Here is a 19501-nt window from a genome sequence, read left to right on the forward strand (position 1 = left end):
ACCTGAAGTACAGCAGCGGCGACATGGCAAGCTGTATGACCTCTCGAATCATGAGATACACAATCCCTATCCAAGAGAACAGGCCGAAGAGGGCAGTCAGGCCCGTGTGGTCGCTTTCGTGGAACTTAAGGAGCGTATGCGTGATAATGGAGGCAGTGAAGAGAGAGTAAAGTTCTACTTTCAGATAGAAGATCACCGAGAGGCGGTGCCACTTGAGCAAGAGGAAACACGAGATTAGCGGGTGCTGCAGCAGGTAACGCAGCTCCTTGGAATCGGCGATGTATGCGATTGGAGTCATCTCGTCCTCCAATTGGTGAGGATGGCCAATGCTCCGCTTGTCCGACTGCCCGGGCTCTCGCTGGCATCTCATCAGATTCTTGTAGTTGATGATGATCTCGAAACTCTGGTCACCGGGCTTCTCCCCGTTGGTGGTGATGCAGGAATCGAAGTGCTCCTCCAGCACTTTCGGGTCCATCTCCTGTATGGAAAGATCTCCGAACGCGCTTCTCGCCCCGATGTACGCTCCCTGCCGTAGAAGCTCCTGTGCCACCTTTGTGTTGCGATACTTGACCGCATAGGAGAGTGGCACCAGGCCAGCCTTGTCCGCCTCATTGATGTCCACACGATCGCTCTCGAGCAGCAGCTGGAAGCAGCGCTGGTGGTCACAGAAGTCGTCCAGCGGCTGCTCACCCAGGCGACTGATAACCGCGTTCAGCAGCTTGGAATGCGATGTCAGCCTCAGCTGCGGATGCTGCAACAGCTTCTCTAGCGCCCTGTGGTTGCCCCAGATTACGGCCAACTCCACGGGGCTGATGTCGCTCAATTTTGAAGGATTAATGTTGATGCCCGTCTCGAGGATGGCCTCAAAGGCTCGCTGCTTGCCCCGCTTGATACTCTCCGCCAGCAGGGACTGATACTCCTCCTGGTTGGCATTGCATTGGTTGTCTGCGTTTCCGCTGACGTTCTGGAGGTACTCCGCGAACTGTTGCTCGAACTGGTTCTCGTCTGTTGCTCTCTCCCGCAGCGTGCGGAGGACTCGCTCCCAGTCGATCTCTGCTCCGGCCTCGCGCAGCTCCGGCAACGGCAGTTCCGTATGCTGATCCCTTAGCATCTGGCGTCCGATAGCTGTCAATGTCCAACTGTGGTTGTTTCAGGAAAAGTCGGATCAGCTCCAGCTTAGTGCCTCCCTAAATCTTTCTATTCTTCAGCACATGGTGGAGCGGCGTGAACTCGCCCTGATCCACCAAATTCGGAGAGGCTCCGTACTCGAGCAGCAGCTGAATGCAGGAGCCCACCTGAGAGGCATTCGATCGTCCTGGCGATTGGCCTGGGCACCGCTGTCCAGGGCAGTGTGGAATTTCCGTATGTCCCGATTAGCGAGGGCTGCGCTCAACTGGCCCTGCGGATCGATGAAACCGCAGTTGTTAGAGCTCATTCTGCTGTCTGCAAAGAGTCAAGTGAGAATGGGGAGGATGAGCTATGTCTATGTGGGCTTTCGTTAATCTTATCCAACCCACGCTGCGTATGAGTAACTTCTAATGCCGTTTCTATGAAAATGATGCCAGAACCCGCATTGTTAGAGCTCTGCACTGGTCAATGGAGGGGCCGTGCGAGGGGCCGTTGAACCGGCTGTCGGCGGTGGCATCATCAATTTGCTGCTGCTGCCCGTCCTCGTGGTGGGCGGGGCCTTCTTGCGGGCCGAGCTCTGCTTGGCCTGCCGAGAGTTCTCCCATTCGCCAGCCATCAGCTCCAGCATGTTCTCGCCATAAACCAGAAACGGGCCATGCGATTGCACCTCATAGGCGTGCACCAGTTCAGTGATCTGCTGCTCAATCTTGGGCAGCTTCGAGGTGATGGCCTTGCGTTCCTTTTCCTCTTTAAGGAACTGGCCGCCACGATTGTTGAAACAATTCGGCTCGTTGGCCTTTGCCTCTAGAGCCTGCATGCGGGACCAAAGTTCTGCACGGCTCTCGTACAGATCGAAAATCTCCTTGTTGCACGTGTAGAAGCTCTTGAGATCATCCAGCTCCAGCTCGTGCAGCTCCAACAGGTCTTCGTTGTAATACTTATTGTAGTAGTTGGAGAAACGCTTGCGCTCCTGCTGGCTCTTGAGCGTTAGATCCCACCACTTGCTTATCTCGACGCGCAGCTGCTCGATGAACGTCTTGAGGTTCTGGCTGCGCAGTGCCTGGCAGCGCTGCAGCTTCGAATGGAGGATGTCATAGGTGCGCTGCGTATTCTCGGTGGAGGTCTGACCCAACAGACGGTTTCTGTACAGACCTTGAAATGGCCGAAACAAAAGCATGAGAGTGGACCGACCCCCGCAACAAACGGTATTTGACAACGCTTCATGCCACGATGATTTTCACACAAATGACTGTCTGTCCATGGAGCTGGCCAGCAGCTGGAGGCAGAGCCACAGTCACAGCCACATCCGCAGCCGAAAGCTACCCCACAGGTTTCTCGAAAAATAAAAACCAAATCTTCGTTTTGGGGGCAATTAAAGAAAGCGTCTTTAAGTGGTTTTTGTGGTACCCGAACTACAGACTTAATTTGCCCTCCCGTGTAGTTATTAAATTATAACAATCCAACTGAAGACAAGGTAAGACAAGGCCTGAGAAGTACTCAGGGAGTGGCTTGATTGTTCAAAGTTTGAATCAAGTTTGGTGTTCGATCTCGCTCGCCTTTTGGTATATCAAAATTTAACGATCATAAAGAATAATCATAAAATAATCGACACATCAATATCAATTAGCAATCAATTGGTGACGCTTTATGCTTTGAATACTGTTCCGAATGGAGCTTTAGATAAATCCCTGGGCAGTGCTGAAATCTTGCGATTTATAGGCGGCTCTTTTCGTAAATTTCAAGGCGGCTTCTTCTGTGGGATCTGATCCCTCCAGCCGTCAGCTCAACGTCTTCTCCGCTCTGTTGTGTTCTGTTCTGTTCTGTTCCGTTCTGTCTGCTGTCTGCTTTGATGCTTGAAATGTGTGAGAAATCGGCTAATCACACATGAGACCTGGCTAATTTGAATATTCCCCCACTGATTGTTTATCAATAGGCTACGAATTGGGAATCAGGAAACATCGTCTTCTCTTTTGTAGGTAGCTCTTCGGCTAATGTTGCTTTAGTATGCGGATTGTAAATTGAGGATTGTAAATGACGCCCCTGGGGTCAAAATTTGTCGTTGATAAGATAAACAGAATCGCAAAATCACCTTCCATAATTGGCCCTTTATTTGATATTTTCTTGTCTCCCATCTTAACCTCTTCCCCATTCTGGTATTTGTTTTTCCACCTGAGTACGAGTATTTGCCCAAGCAATTGACAAACAACTTCATTGTTTGTCCAAGCTGAAGCTCGACCCAAAGTCTTACTAAGACATCGGTTGACAAAATGGCGTAATATCACAATAATTAACAGAAAACTTAACAGCAAACGATTTCAAAAGTGAGCAACTCCTCTCTCAGTCGCATCTGACCCTAGCAATTAAGAGCACTACTTTCAGAAATATTGATGTAGACAAGGTAATCTATACTTATTGCCAAAAGCTTCGGAAAACACAAATTGCCCTTAAACTCTTAAACATTTGCTTCATCTACGGAAACCAGTCGAAATTACAGAGTATACGGAGTCTGGAGTGGAATTTTATTCTTGGAGCTCACATATGTATATACTATAACACTGGTAAAAAAAAAGTACTCGTATCACTCTGGAATTTGAGAATAAATTTTGTCACAAAGGAAAGGGAGTCCAACGACATTATTACTAGTTTTAAAAGAAAAATAATAATGAGATTATCTTCATTCGCGATTCGAAAACTGTTTCGACTTCTCATTTTTTCTTTGAGTGAATTTATATTTATAAACCTTTCAGCCCTGTTCTTCTTTCTGTCTGTGGGAACATCTGGAATTTGGAGACTGAGAGAGCTGGAGCCTAGGAAATTGCCCAACAAAATTGGCTCTGAGTTGCAGACCGAATCCTCTACTAAAGTTCTTTGTGTTGGTGCAGCTGCAAAAGTGAAATCAGCAAATGACAACACTTCGGAAAGAGTAAGTAGAAGGGGGACAGACGTGATTAATGTAAAGTTTTTAACGCGATAAACTGAATATGTATATGTCCAGCTGCACAGGATCAGCCGCGTTTCTCCGATCGTCTGTCAATAATTTATACTATATACGTACTGTCTTACACTGCTATAACATTCTCACATGATATTTTACCATACCCTTCCCGAATACGTGATGTGATCAAATCGAGAGACCCTCTAGCTGCGTGGGAGGAGGAGAGCAGAGTAAACACTAAACTAAATTGCTTGTCCATAAAGTCTGTTTTTTGGCAAACTGTGCTTGGATTGTTTATCTAATTTATGGCATTATTATACCCGATACTCAAAATGAGTATTGGGGTATATTAGATTTGTGGTAAAAGTGGATGTGTGTAACGTCCAGAAGGAATCGTTTCCGACCCAATAAAGTATATATATTCTTGATCAGCATCAATAGCCGAGTCGATTGAGCCATGTCTGTCTGTCCGTCTGTCCGTCCGTCCGTCTGTCAGTCCGTTCGTCTGTCCGTCTGTCCGTCCCCTTCAGCGCCTAGTGCTCAAAGACTATAAGAGCGATAGCAACGATGTTTTGGATCCAGACTTCTGTGATATGTCACTGCTACAAGAAAATTTTTAAAACTTTGCCCCGCCCACTTCCGCTCCAACAAAGGGCGAAAATCTGTGGCATCCACAATTTCGACGATACGAGAAAACCAAAAACGCAGAATCGTAGAAGATGACTATATCTTCTAGAGGGCAAATTCTGAACCAGATCGTATGATTATTATAGCCTGAATCAAGAAAACAATTTCATTCTTTCTCGCTCTGTCTCTCTCTAACACACAGGTTTCATGGTCGGTTTTGCCAATTGCAAAATATGAGTTCAAGGATCTCAGAACCCATAAGAGCTAGAGCAACCAAATTTGGTATCCACACTCCTGTGATATCGGACCTTGACCGTTTTGTGTCAAAATTTCACCACACCTCCTTCCGCCCCCGCAAAGGACGAAAATCTGTGGCATCCACAAATCTCAGAATTTCTCCCCCCCCCCTTTCGCCACCACAAAGGACGAAAATCTGTTGCATCTACAATATTGCACATTCGAGAAAACTAAAAACGAAGAATCATAGATAATGATCATATCTATCAGATTGCTGAATCTGGATCAGATCAGATCAGATTTTATAGCCAAAAGGAACAAATCAATTTGCACTGGCTACGCAGCCCCCGACGTCACGCTCAGACTGATTTTCTGTCTCTCTCGCACGCAATCTTTGTCGTGTTCAGCGGCAGCGTCTGCCGGAGGAGAGCCATACTGACTTACTATCGGGTATAACTGTAGAGTTGCGGTGTCCGCAGCAACTCACAACGTTCCCCCTCGTCTATGATTCTGCGTTTTTCGATTAGTTTTTTTTTAGTTTTGCCGCATGGTTTGCATAAATTTCCATTTGGATTTCCATTGCCATTGCCATTGACTGCCTCGTTAGCTAGCCCCTTAGACCCATCAACTTTTGATTGATTTGATCCGATACGCTACGCTCCTCAGCTTAGCTAAAGATTAATTTATAAAACAAAAGATATACAAAAAGGGTAATAAAAGAGTAACGAACAAGATTAAGAACCATTAACCATAATATGTGCGTAAACAACACACACATTTTGAACCGAATCATATCAAATGCAAAAAAAAAAACAAAACGAAAACAGAAAACCAATTAAAGATAATAAAACTATTATAACGAAAAGAAAAAGAAATGAAAATTCAAGAATGCATAAATCTAACATTTGCAATTACAAAATATTTACTCTGGTACAAAATGGTACATACAGTAACGATATTCGTTTATACAATATTACCTGTCTATATAACCATTATATACTACTTACTTACTGACAACAAATTATTAAGGGTTTTGTTCAATTTCATTATTCGTATGTTAATAAAAACAATTTCAGACTAACTTAAACTTACAGTCTGCTCTGAATACGGGTTGAATGGACTTGTACTGGTGGTGTACCTCCGCACTGCAAATGGAACATGTTGCAGGCCAATACACAAGTTGGCAATTCTTCCGGTGGTTTGAAAGCAGTCCTTTCAAAGGGGCCGGGATGTTCGGTCAAACTCCTTTAAGGAACAAGTATTCAATTGACCCTCGTAAAATAGAGAGCCTACGCTCACTTTTTATACCCGATACTCAAAATGAGTATTGGGGTATATTAGATTTGTGGTAAAAGTGGATGTGTGTAACGTCCAGAAGGAATCGTTTCCGACCCCATAAGTATATATATTCTTGATCAGCATCAATAGCCGAGTCGATTGAGCCCTGTCTGTCTGTCCGTCTGTCCGTCCGTCCGTCTGTCCGTCCCCTTCAGCGCCTAGTGCTCAAAGACTATAAGAGCTAAAGCAACGATGTTTTGGATCCAGACTTCTGTGATATGTCACTGCTACAAAAATATTTCAAAACTTCGCCCCGCCCACTTCCGCCCTTACAAAGGACGAAAATCTGTGGCATCCACAATTTTAAAGATATGAGAAAACCACAAACGTAGAATTGTAGAGAATGACCATATCTTTAAGACTGCGGAATCTGAATTGGATCGTATTATTATTATAGCCAGCATCAAGAAAACAATTTCATTTTTTCTCGCCCTGTCTCTCTCTAACACACACGTAGCATAGGCGGCTTTGCTTAGAGTAAAAAATTAGCGCCTAGATCTCAGAGACTATAAAAGCTAGAGCATCCAAATTTGGTATCCACACTCCTAATATATCGGACCGAGACGAGTTTGTTTCAAAATTTCGCCACACCCCCTTCCGCCCCCGCAAAGGACGAAAATCTGGGGATATTCAAAAATTTCAGAGACTATTAAGGCTAGAATTACACCACTGCATTCTCTCTCTTATGCCCAGTACTCAAGCACTAAGATTTGTAATGAATAGTTATTCCCTATTACTCAACTGGATCGATCGACTTTTCTCTTTCTTGTATAGACTTTGATTCGTTTGCAGCAAAAACTAACACACCCCCATCCGTGAATTAACATTAATGCGGAAAACGCTCCGTGTACAAACATTTTGGCGCACAAAGTGGGGCATGTGTGTTATGTTAATTCTTCTGTGAACAATTAAACTAATCGCAATCTACAAAGGCAACAATTACAACATTCGCTCGTCTCGCAGCTGCAATCGAAAGTTCCGAAAACCGTATCAGAATTGTTCGTCTAGATCGCGGGATCGTTGTCCTCGCCTTGCTCTCGCCGTTCTCGCTTAATTTTATCATTCGCTTGTCACCCACAACGCATTCAACGGCGCTTGCATTCTCGGTTCGTTCGCTTTGCAGCTACCTGCTTTGGTATATCGATCAACGCATTCTTTCTATTGGAATTCCACCGCTTCACTTTCGTTTTGCTTTCGTTGCCGCTGCTGGAACTTTTGCTTTTGCTTTCACCGTTGGATTTGTGCTCTAGCTGCTGCTGCTTGCTGCGTTTTTTGTTGTTGTTATTTTTGGAAGCTCTAGTTCTGTGTCAGCGTAATTACACTACACAACAAAATGACGACGCTCGAAGACTTAAAACGCCAACGGAGCAATATAAAACGAAATATAACTCGGATCAAATCTGTGGTAGATGCTAAATCGGAAACCCCGATATGCAATGATGAGCTTCACTATCGGTTGAACATCTTAGAAACGTATTTCAAGAATGTTTTAAATGTCCAAGCTAATATATACCCCACCATTTCGTTCTGAAACCAAGCAGTACCTCGACGAAGCTCAGAGTCCTCACCTTAGTCCGAATGATGAAGGTCGGGCAGATTTGGAGGATACATACATAGCAATCAAGCTAGCCATAAAGGAAAAAATGGGAGGAGATCTGAACGCCAGCATTGTGGCGCCGGACTACCACCCAACGCCAGTGAAGTCATCGTTACACAGGTTGTCGCTACCCACTTTAGACGGAACATATGCAAACTATAAGAATTTCATTCACTCGTTCGAGGAAATTGTTGTGCGTGAGTCTGGATTGTCTAATATAGAAAAGTTTAATTATTTGCTGACCTGCCTCACGGGGCAATAGATACAATTCAGGCATTCCATGTTACAAGCGAAAACTATCCGAAGGCCCTAGCAAAACTCAAAAGCCGTTTTGATAATCCTACTCTTATATTTTTAGAAGGTATTGAGGCATTGTTTGCACTACAACCTGTGGAAAGGTCAAACAGTCAGCAGCTTCACAGCCTAGTGGATAAGGCATCCGCTATATTAAGCTGGCTGGAATCCATCGGCAAACCTGAGAACATTGTTCACGCTATGGTTATATATATTATAATGGAAAAGTGTGATCAGCAAACTCGGAACAGGTGGAAGGAATCGCAGGACTACAAAACTCTGCCAACCTGGCTAGCATGCACACAGCTTTTGGAACGCCACTGTCAGTTTCTCCATTCGTCTGGAAACTCGGCTGCTACTTCGTCACAACGAAAGGCTGAATCCAATAAGTCAAATCGTCATTCTAATCACCAAATAAACTCGTCGTTTGCTATCACTAATCCGTCTTGTACACTTTGTTTTAGTTCTGGCCATAAGATCTCTAATTGCGCTCAGTTCAAGGCTATGAACAGAAACCAACGGTACGACAATGCAAAACGCCTCGGTCTATGCATCAATTGTCTTGGAAATGGTCATAGAGTGGCGCAATGTTCATCGACTCATCGTTGCCGATCCTGTAATCGGAATCATCATTCATCTTTGCATCACTCTCAGCCGCAGCAGCCACCCCAATCATCAGCAGGACAATCTTCAACTACTGAACCGGTACTCCAACCAGCGCAAGCCTCCTGGCAAACGGCTCATCAAGCTGCTTCACACTCTCATATGGAGATCGCAGCAGATGATCAAATTTTGTTGGCAACAGCTATGGTTTTGGTAAAGGATGCCACAGGTGAATACAAACTCGGTAGAGCGTTGCTTGATTCATGTTCTCAGGTTAATTTTGTATCCGAAACCTTTTCACAAAAGCTTCGCCTTCGTCGTGAAAAACACCACATTGGAATTCGCAGTATAGGAGACTCCCTTACTAGTTTGAAGGCTCGTACGACTACCTCTATTAAGTCACGTACTTCCGGCTATCAGCTCACTCTCCAGTTTGGAATCACATCCCATATTGCCTACCAGCCAGAGACTGAGATCGACATATCGAATTGGAACCTACCAGCTAACACTCCATTGGCTGACGAATCGTTCTATAGGACTAAACGTATTGATTTGTTACTGGGGACCGAAGCCTTCTATGGAGCTCTAGCTGTTGGCCAGATTCGCATTGGTCCAAATCTTCCCACTTTGCAGAAGACTCTTTTTGGTTGGGTTGTTGCTGGGAGGTACCAGCGGCAATATAACAGACAGCCATTGTGCTTGGCGACTGTAGAAGAGTCGATCGACAAGAATTTGCAGCAATTATGGAAAGTGGACTCATTTGTCGATCCAAGCGCTAGAATGCTCCCAAATCATCGTCGCTGTGAGGACCATTTCAGGGACACAACACATCAGGATGCCAGTGAGCGGATTATCGTTCGCTTGCCATTTCAAGAAGATCCAAGTTGTCTTGGAAGTTCTTTCGATACAGCTCGAACTCGATTTTTTGCCATTGAGAGACGTCTCGCTCGTCTACCGGAAATTCGCTCGCAGTATATCTCGTTCATGCAGGAATATGAAAGTCTCGGCCATATGTCCCTCGTACTGAATCCTAACTTGGAAGAACCGCATTATTATATACCCCACCATTTCGTTCTGAAACCAAGCAGTACCTCGACGAAGCTCAGAGTTGTCTTTGACGCCTCTTGCCGTACAACATCTCAAAGGTCACTTAACGATCTACTTTTAGTTGGCCCTACCATTCAGGATGAGTTGTACTTGCAATTGCTGCGGTTCCGCATGAATAGGTTCGGCATCACAGCCGACGTCACAAAAATGTACAGGCAGGTACTTGTGAGTGAGAAGGATAGAAAATTCCAGTACATTTTGTGGCGAGCATCTCCAAATACGGATCTTCAAACCTACCAACTCAATACAGTGACATATGGGACTGCGTCTGACCCATTTCTCGCAACTCGTAGTTTGCATTACTTGGCTGAGGATTGTAAGGATGCATGGCCATTAGGGGCTGCTGCTGTTAAAACTGCATTTTATGTTGATGACCTTTTGTGTGGGGCTGTTGATAAACTAAAAACTGATATCACATCAACTCTCGCTCGTGGTCAGTTTCCATTATGCAAGTGGCATTCAAATCATCCAGGCGTGATGGAAGACGAATCTACCAAGGAATTAAACATTTCAGAAAACTCAGTTAGCAGCACACTCGGCGTAACTTGGAATCAACGAAGTGATGCATTTAGTTTCACATTTAATCCAAAGGAAGTCTATCCCACTACCACAAAACGAACAATTTTCTCTACTGCGTCGTCGCTATTCAATCCAATCGGTCTGCTATCACCGTTAGTCATTGTCTCTAAGATCATTCTTCAGGAGTTGTGGCTTTTGAAACTCGACTGGGACGAGTCTGTCCCCCAGAATTTAAGCCACGCATGGAGCAAGTGTTTGGAATCGCTGAATTCACTGTCGTCACTAGCGGTACCTCGTTTATGTTTGCAGCTTGATACTAGGAGCATTCAAATACATGGATTTTGCGACGCATCGATTCGGGCATACGGCTGCTGTGTTTATGTGCGCACGGAGAATTCGCTTGGACAGGTCACAGTGAAATTGTTCACTTCTAAGTCTAGAGTAGCACCAGTAAAGAAACAGTCTCTTCCGAAGCTTGAACTATGCGGCGCACATCTACTTTCTCAGTTGTATAACAAAGTCAAGGCCATATTCAGTAAACACACTATCACATCTTATTTTTGGAGCGACTCACAGCTCGTATTGCATTGGCTGCAACAACACTCAGTCACCTTATCGAGCTTTGTTGGAAATCGAGTGTCCGATATTCAGGATTTAACGTCTGATGGAAAATGGCGCTATGTGCCAACACATCAAAACCCTGCTGATATTCTGTCGCGAGGCTGTAACGTGAGCGAGTTGATTAAGTTTCCATGGTTTTCGGGTCCTACGTTTCTAGTCGAAGATTCACTAAACTGGCCCGCCACTGGTGGAAAACTTGATATTGACATGGACGTGGTTAACTCGGAGAATCGGAAAAGTTTGTTTGCTGCCGTACACGAGACAAATAATATCCTCAACATCGTCGATAATATCAGATCGTACACTCACAGTCTGCGTCTCATTGCTTGGATGATTAGGTTCATAAGGAGATGTCGGAAGCAATCGACGTTTACCACAACCTCACCGACGCCAGATGAACTTCGTTTTGCTTCACATTGCCTTATTTGGAACATTCAACAAACTCATTTTGTAGAGGACATCCGTTTACTTCAGAAGCAAAAACCATTAAAAAGTCGTGAACGGATTCGAACTTATCAAGGTTGGTGGACGTTTGGAATACTCAGACCTACAAGACGGTCAAAAACATCCGTTGCTGCTGCCTAGTCAGTCCAAATTTGTATGGAACTATATTCGCCATTTGCATCTTCGGAACTATCACGCTGGACTTAAAGCCCTAGTCGCTCTCATTCGTTTGGAGTATTGGATCGTTAACGCCAGAGACTTGGCACGTAGAATTGTTCGCTCCTGTGTACTTTGCGTTCGCTACAGACCGAAGCTGCTACAACAACTCATGGGCTCATTACCGACTACGCGACTCGCTCCGGCTCGACCCTTTGAACGCTGTGGAGTTGACTTTTGTGGACCCATCAACACATATCTACGCATTCGAGGAAAGGGACCTACAAAAGCATACATAGCCGTGTTCGTTTGCCTTCTCACCAAGGCCGTTCACATCGAAGTAGTCTCTGATTTGTCAACAAAGGCGTTCTTAAACGCATTGAAACGGATGGAAGGTCGTCGCAAGCTGCCGACAGACATCTTCTGCGATAATGCCACTAACTTTGTAGGGGCATCGAATCAACTGCAGGAACTAAAAAAGTTTATGTTTTTAAAGCAGACCCAAGATGAAATCTATAAATTTTGCGCATCTGACTTTATTAATTTCCATTTTATTCCCCACAGGGCACCTCATTTCGGAGGCCTTTGGGAAGCGGCAGTCAAGAGTGCAAAGGGGCTGTTAAATCGTACGCTGGCCAACACCAGGTTCACCTTTGAAGAGTTGAGCACTGTCGTCGTCGAGATAGAATCGATCCTCAACTCGCGCCCGCTATCGCCGCTTTCGTCAGACCCAAATGACTATAGCACTCTCACGGCTGGTCATCTCTTGGTTGGCGAATCATTGCGATCACTACCTGAAAGGTCCCTCGAGAATATCAAGCTGTCAAGTATGGACCGCTACGATGCGATTACGGCCGTCAAGCAACGGTTTTGGAAGCAATGGTCTGCTGACTATGTCAACGAATTGCGATCGCGCACGAAGTAAACAGCACCCTCAACGAACCTCACCGAGGGCACGTTGGTCATCATCCATGAGGAGAACCTGCCACCGCTACGCTGGAAACTAGGCCGAGTGCAGTCTACTGTGCTTGGGAAGGATGGACTTGTACGGGTGGTGCACCTCCGCACTGCAAATGGAACATGTTGCAGGCCAATACACAAGTTGGCAATTCTTCCGGTGGTTTGAAAGCAGTCCTTTCAACGGGGCCGGGATGTTCGGTCAAACTCCTTTAAGGAACAAGTATTCAAATGACCCTCGTAAAATAGAGAGGCTACGCTCACTTTTTGTATTTACTCTCACCATAATTGTACAAAATTCACCACTAAGATTTGTAATAAATAGTTATTCCCTAATACTCAACTGGATCGATCGACTTTTCTCTTTCTTGTATAGACTTTGATTCGTTTGCAGAAAAAACTAATACACCCCCATCCGTGAATTAACATTAATGCGAAAAACGCTCCGTGTACAAACAAGTATCTTTGAGGCTACGAAGTCGGTAGACAACTTGCCCGACTACCTAATGTCTGATAAAGTTAAAGAAATCATTAAAAATGAAATAATGAACTTATTACGCGCTGTTGAAAAATTTCGAATTTAGAAACGAACCAATATGTTTTAACAACATGAACAGCAATACCTTCGAGAAACGTGGCAAGCATTTATCAACAATTTTTATAAACATAATGAAAGTATCGTTTAAAGAAGATTTCAACAGAAACCCAGTATATTATGATACAACTGTAGAGTTCATGGCTCTCCAAATAATGGACCAAAAAATTAAATTATTAAATAAGACGTTAGAAAATATATTGTAGTATGTAGTATAATTATATTAATTTTAATATAATAATAATTTGTTTTTTATTTTATTTATTTTATGTAGTATGTATTATACATGTACTATACATAATTAATGTATTTTCAGCTGTAGAATGTAGAATATTTTCAGCCTGTACTAGATTTTCAGCTGTAGAATGTAGAATATTTCAGCCTGTACAAGATTTTCAGCTGTAGAAGCCTGTACAAGATTTTCAGCTGTAGAATGTAGCATATTTTCAGCCTGTACAAGATTTTCAGCTGTAGAATGTAGAATATTTCAGCCTGTACAAGATTTTCAGCTGTAGAAGCCTGTACAAGATTTTTAGCTGTAGAATGTAGAATATTTTCAGCCTGTACAAGATTTTCAGCTGTAGAATGTAGAATATTTCAGCCTGTACAAGATTTTCAGCTGTAGAAGCCTGTACAAGATTTTTAGCTGTAGTGTTCAATTTTTGTTTGTTGTTTGATTGATTTTTGAATTGATTGTTGTTGTTTGTTTGTTGTTCTGAAGGCTTGATCCACCGGTGACCAGGGACGCAGGATGGCTCTAAGCTATAGTATTTATTGTACGAGTAATAATCAACTAGCACAGCACTAGCATTCAACCCGTATTCAGAGCAGACTGTAAGTTTAAGTTAGTCTGAAATTGTTTTTATTAACATACGAATAATGAAATTGAACAAAACCCTTAATAATTTGTTGTCAGTAAGTAAGTAGTATATAATGGTTATATAGACAGGTAATATTGTATAAACGAATATCGTTACTGTATGTACCATTTTGTACCAGAGAAAATATTTTGTAATTGCAAATGTTAGATTTATGCATTCTTGAATTTTCATTTCTTTTTCTTTTCGTTATAATCTTTTTATTTTCTTTAATTGGTTTTCTGTTTTCGTTTTGTTTTTTTTTTTGCATTTGATATGATTCGGTTCAAAATGTGTGTGTTGTTTACGCACATATTATGGTTAATGGTTCTTAATCTTGTTCGTTACTCTTTTATTACCCTTTTTGTATATTTTTTCTTTTATAAATTAATCTTTAGCTAAGCTGAGGAGCGTAGCGTATCGGATCAAATCAATCATAAGTTGCTGGGTCTAAGGGGCTAGCTAACGAGGCAGTCAATGGCAATGGAAATCCAAATGGAAATTTATGCAAACCATGCGGCAAAACTAAAAAAAAAAACTAAACTAAAAACGCAGAATCATAGACGAGACGTTGTGAGTTGCTGCGGACACCGCAACTCTACAGTTATACCCGATACTAAGTCAGTATGGCTCTCCTCCGGCAGACGCCTCTACAGAAAATCAGTCTGAGCGTGACGTCGGGCGCTGCGTAGCCACTGCAAATTGATTTGTTCCTTTTGGCTATAAAAATTATCTGATCTAAACCAGATTCAGCAATCTGATAGATATGGTCGTTATCTTGATTCTGCGTTTTTAGTTTTCTCGAATGTGCAATATTGTGGATGCAACAGATTTTCGTCCTTTGTGGGGGCGGAAGGGGGTGTGGCGAAATTTTGACACAAAACGGTCAAGGTCCGATATCACAGGAGTGTGGATACCAAATTTGTTTGCTCTAGCTCTTATGGGTTCTGAGATCCTTGAACTCATATTTTGCAATTGGCAAAACCGACCATGAAACCTGTGTGTTAGAGAGAGACAGAGCGAGATAGAATGAAATTGTTTTCTTGATTCTGGCTATAATAATTATACGATCTGGTTCAGAATTTGCCCTCTAGAAGAAGATGACTATCTTCTACGATTCTGCGTTTTTGGTTTTATCGTATCTTTAAAAATGTAGATGCCACAGATTTTCGTCCTTTGTGGGGGCGGAAGTGGGCGGGGCGAAGTTTTGAAATATACTTGTAGCAGTGACATATCACAGAAGTCTGGATCCAAACCATCGTTGCTCTAGCTCCTATAGTCTTTGAGCATTAGGCGCTGAAGGGGACGGACAGACGGACGGACGGACAGACAGACAGGGCTCAATCGACTCGGCTATTGATGCTGATCAAGAATATAAATACTTTATATATATACACTCAAACTGTGACATCATCGCCAGAACGAACGAGAGTTTTTGAAAAACGATTTTCGAATGTGGGCCGGCAATGGTCACGATCACTTTTTTGATGCCCTAAAAGGAAACGCCGAAGGTGGCTCGTTTTCTCAAGTGTCTATTGTTTCTTTCAAGAAAAAAAAATAAATAAGAAATAAACGAAATAATCGTGCCTGACCGTCAGTCGATCCCCTCAGATAGTGTGCAACAGCAGTAAACGGAGTCCAGTTCCATGTTTACCCAATCGGGTTCGGGAGTAATCCAAGCCTCGCTTCATTTGCATGGACTTTTGGCGTCGAGTGCTTGTAGTGGCGCCTGTCCAACCAAAAATATCGGATAACCGTGCCACGGTTTCCCCTTTCCTTAGACATGCACCTTGCACCTTTTGGGCAGTTACGCGCAAGAAAAAAATGACATAAGTTAACAGCGGCTACTGTCAAGGTGTGGTGAGAACAGGGGAATGAGAGAACCAAGGGATCAAGCGGAAGGAGAGTGGCTTGGGCATGTTCTTTCCAATTTTACTCGCGATCCCTGACGGACGTCTGAGGAAAATACTCAAGTAGTGCAGTGAAAGGAAAAATTCTAACCTCGACCGTAAATACCGCGTGTCCATCGTGGCTAAGATCTAGGCAAAAGATCAGCCGACCATTCCTACGTTTATTAAGCGAAGGCCGAACCCATCGGGTGAGTGAAAATTGTACCCCAACTGCCGGCCAACAGAAAATTAAAGTTCGTTTTTTTTTTCTTAAAAACCTAACCATAGGTTTGGCCGTACGTAATACCGTACGAAACGCCGGTCGTAGTGCCGTAAGCCGTACCCGCTACAGTCTCGTCACCTTACCACACATATAAATACCCAGCGTCCCGATCGACTACAGTATGTGTTAGCCGTCTTCGCCCCCAAATCTTCTTTCGGCGTGGCGTCTGCATACATGTGAGCATCACTGTATTTACCGCAGCGTGTACCGGCGTGGGTCCACACACATACAAGCCTTGCTCGGCCTACACCAGTGAAAAACGGTCGATGGGCTTTTATCTAGGCGTGCAGTGACATACATATGTACATATGTGTGAAATTGACTATTCCCTCTTCAGTGACTTTCGTCATTGCTACGTCGCTTACGCCGCCCGCATACGAACAGTAACGCTAAAGGAGAAGACATTTACCGGTGCCGAAATACTGTTTGCGTTGCTGATGAAGTCATTCGGTGTCTCGATCATGATGGCTATGCCCATGCATTTCTTCATATTAGAATAATACTTTGGAACCCCACTATTGTACTGACCCTATGATTAACATTAAAAGTTAAATTCGTGTGATTCGGTTTGTTTGGCTTATCATAAAGAAATGTGCAGCTAGAAGGAAAGGAACTAAAACTAATACTCGCGCGTATCGCCTATCTACTCTGACACAGTGATATTTACAAGTTTTCAGCCACCCTCATCGACCACATGGAAGCGCTTTCATCGTTGGATTTGATCGTAATGTGAGTGATAACCTGTGAACGTCTGCTATATGTGAATTCAAAATTTTACGCAAGTCGAAGCAACATTAAAGATTCCATGCCTCGACCGTAAACTACCCAGCCGTACTGTAACGCTGACCAATCCAATTGTTCACGTGTTTGTTTTGTTCTGCTCTTTCGGAAGCAATGTAACTTTCTGCAATTCCGAATCTATCGAAAACCGAACTTATGATTGGGATTACCCCACAAGCAATTGCTGTGCACTTTGAAGATGCACCCATCCGTCCCTTGTTTTTGCATTTAAACTGAAAACCATTCGAATATATTTCTATTTGTGTAACGTAATTACCATTATTCCTGAATATACTCTTTATAATTAGTTGACCCAAGTCTAATAAGATCTTTCATCATGATATTATTTGAACATATTATCCTTATTACTTTAGTAACCTTTATACATATATATCTACCCTCTTAGCGGCCATGAGAGCTTGTAGGAAAGTTTAATGAATAAACTGTTTGTAATGAATTCCCGTTAATTGTTGCCGTTATTAAGGATCATGTGGCGCCGAGATGACGTAACCTAGCAGAAGTAGAGCGTTTATTTTAGGGATCGTTACCCATTACTCAGCCTATTTGGACCGGTGCGATCAAGGAAGGGTGGGCCTACCGAGTTGCAATGACACCGCAAGCAACTCCCGCTCGAATTAGTTCCGCTGACTCATCTCCCTACACTGTCATTTCTCTGTAAATTTCTTCCGTCTGAACCTTGAACCGCACGCGAAACTTATTTTTATTGTCTTTGCTCCTAATGCTCGAGCTCGTGACGCGATCTCTCCCTACCCCACCCCCACTCTACCCGACTAACCATGAGACCGGCAGCAACGCGTGCATGGATCTTGATCATACCCTCCATCTGCTCGTCTACCGTTTCAGATCCTAGCCTTCTGCTTCGTTATCTGTTACATGCTTCCGTCCTCACATACCACATTACACATGTACCGAGAGCTGAATTTGCATTTCTTATTACCAATTACAATTAAATAATCCATCGATTAGGCGATATGTGGAGAGTCGAGCGACCAGGTCTCAGTTTCCCTCCCTCCCCATATACGACTACTACCTAAATCGTTGGCTGGATTCATTCGTTTGCCGATCTGGCTCCGCCCAGAAAGCTTTTGTTTATTCGTTTTCTACTTTTAGCGGGACACAGGGGCGTAGTCCCAAAAGGGGTGCTAAATCAAAGTGATCTTTAATTAATTTTTTTTTTGAAAATCTTTCCATTTTCAGGGCTTTTGGAAGTTCCGGGGAGAATCGTGAAAGTCCCAGTACTGCCGCCTCGTCTGGGCTTAATTAAATAATTCGAAATTATCGAAACGTGCGGGGCACTGACTGACATCCCCCCCAATTCTCCCACTCCACACACACCCCCCTCAAATCTTTTGTTGTGTGTTGTACGAGTACATGATGTAGGCCAGCCAATTGTTTATGAAGTGCACAGCGAGTACGAGTAGTACATATGTATATACCCAATATAGAGCATGTATATGCGATGCATGTGTGTGTATCCACTTTAGTTAAGTTAAGCATGTGTCCATGTGTTTGTGAGCTGTCCGTATTTCGGTGCCAGCTAAACATTTCATGTATACAACTATATTTTGTTGCTTTTTATCTGCGGATGCCACTCGGAGGCGGTTCAGCATGAAGTCATGCTTGGTCTCAGCTCCAGCCCCATCTCCTCACGCATTCATCTTAATTACGAAGTTTTTATGATGACAATTTCGGGGCTGCGTTTCACTACAAGTCAAGTATATATTTCACTGTAAAAAAACTTCATTTGTAGATCAAGATTGTAGTTTTTTTCCGCCACACCCGAGTACTTTTTTCTTCATACTAGAATTTTTGGTTATTTCCCTTTGTTTTTCCAGTTTTAATGCCAAGTGTAAACAAAGCGTCTCGGGCCAGACCATCGCCTGTTGTTCATGAAGTGCAGCAAAACGCTGAGAATGCATAAAAAAACGAGGGGGAACGTTGTGAGTTGCTGCGGAGACCGCAACTCTATCAGATTGCTGAATCTGGATCAGATCAGATCATTTTTATAGCCAATAGGAACAAATCAATTTGCAGTGGCTACGCAGCGCCCGACGTCACGCTCAGACTGATTTTCTGTCTCTCTCGCACGCACTCTTTGTCGTGTCGTTCAATATTATCGGCGTCTGCCGGAGGAGAGCCATACTGACTAAGTATCGGGTATAACTGTAGAGTTGCGGTGTCCGCAGCAACTCACAACGTTCCCCTCGTTTTTTTTACCAGTGTTATAGTATATACATATGTGAGCTGTGATTTCGACTGGTTTCCGTAGATGAAGCAAATGTTTAAGAGTTTAAGGGCAATTTGTGTTTTCCAAAGCTTTTCGCAATAAGTATAGATTACCTTCACTACATCAATATTTCTGAAAGTAGTGCTCTTAATTGCTAGGGTCAGATGCGACTGAGAGAGGAGTTGCTCACTTTTGAAATCGTTTGCTGTTAAGTTTTTTGTTAATTATTGTGATATTACGCCATTCTGTCAACCGATGTCTTAGTAAGACTTTGGGTCGAGCTTCA

General features: G+C 43.5%; 1 long non-coding RNA gene across 1 annotated transcript; it reads left to right on the plus strand.

The window, feature by feature from the left end:
• Positions 1-15943: 15943 nt before the first annotated feature.
• Positions 15944-16313, plus strand: LOC117195151. Its single transcript, XR_004474960.1, has 2 exons — positions 15944-16113; positions 16193-16313. It is a non-coding gene; the product is annotated as an uncharacterized LOC117195151 (long non-coding RNA).
• The last annotated feature ends 3188 nt before the right edge of the window (positions 16314-19501 follow it).

This window comes from Drosophila miranda (genome assembly GCF_003369915.1).
Source record: "Drosophila miranda strain MSH22 chromosome Y unlocalized genomic scaffold, D.miranda_PacBio2.1 Contig_Y6_pilon, whole genome shotgun sequence".
Taxonomy (NCBI): domain Eukaryota; kingdom Metazoa; phylum Arthropoda; class Insecta; order Diptera; family Drosophilidae; genus Drosophila; species Drosophila miranda.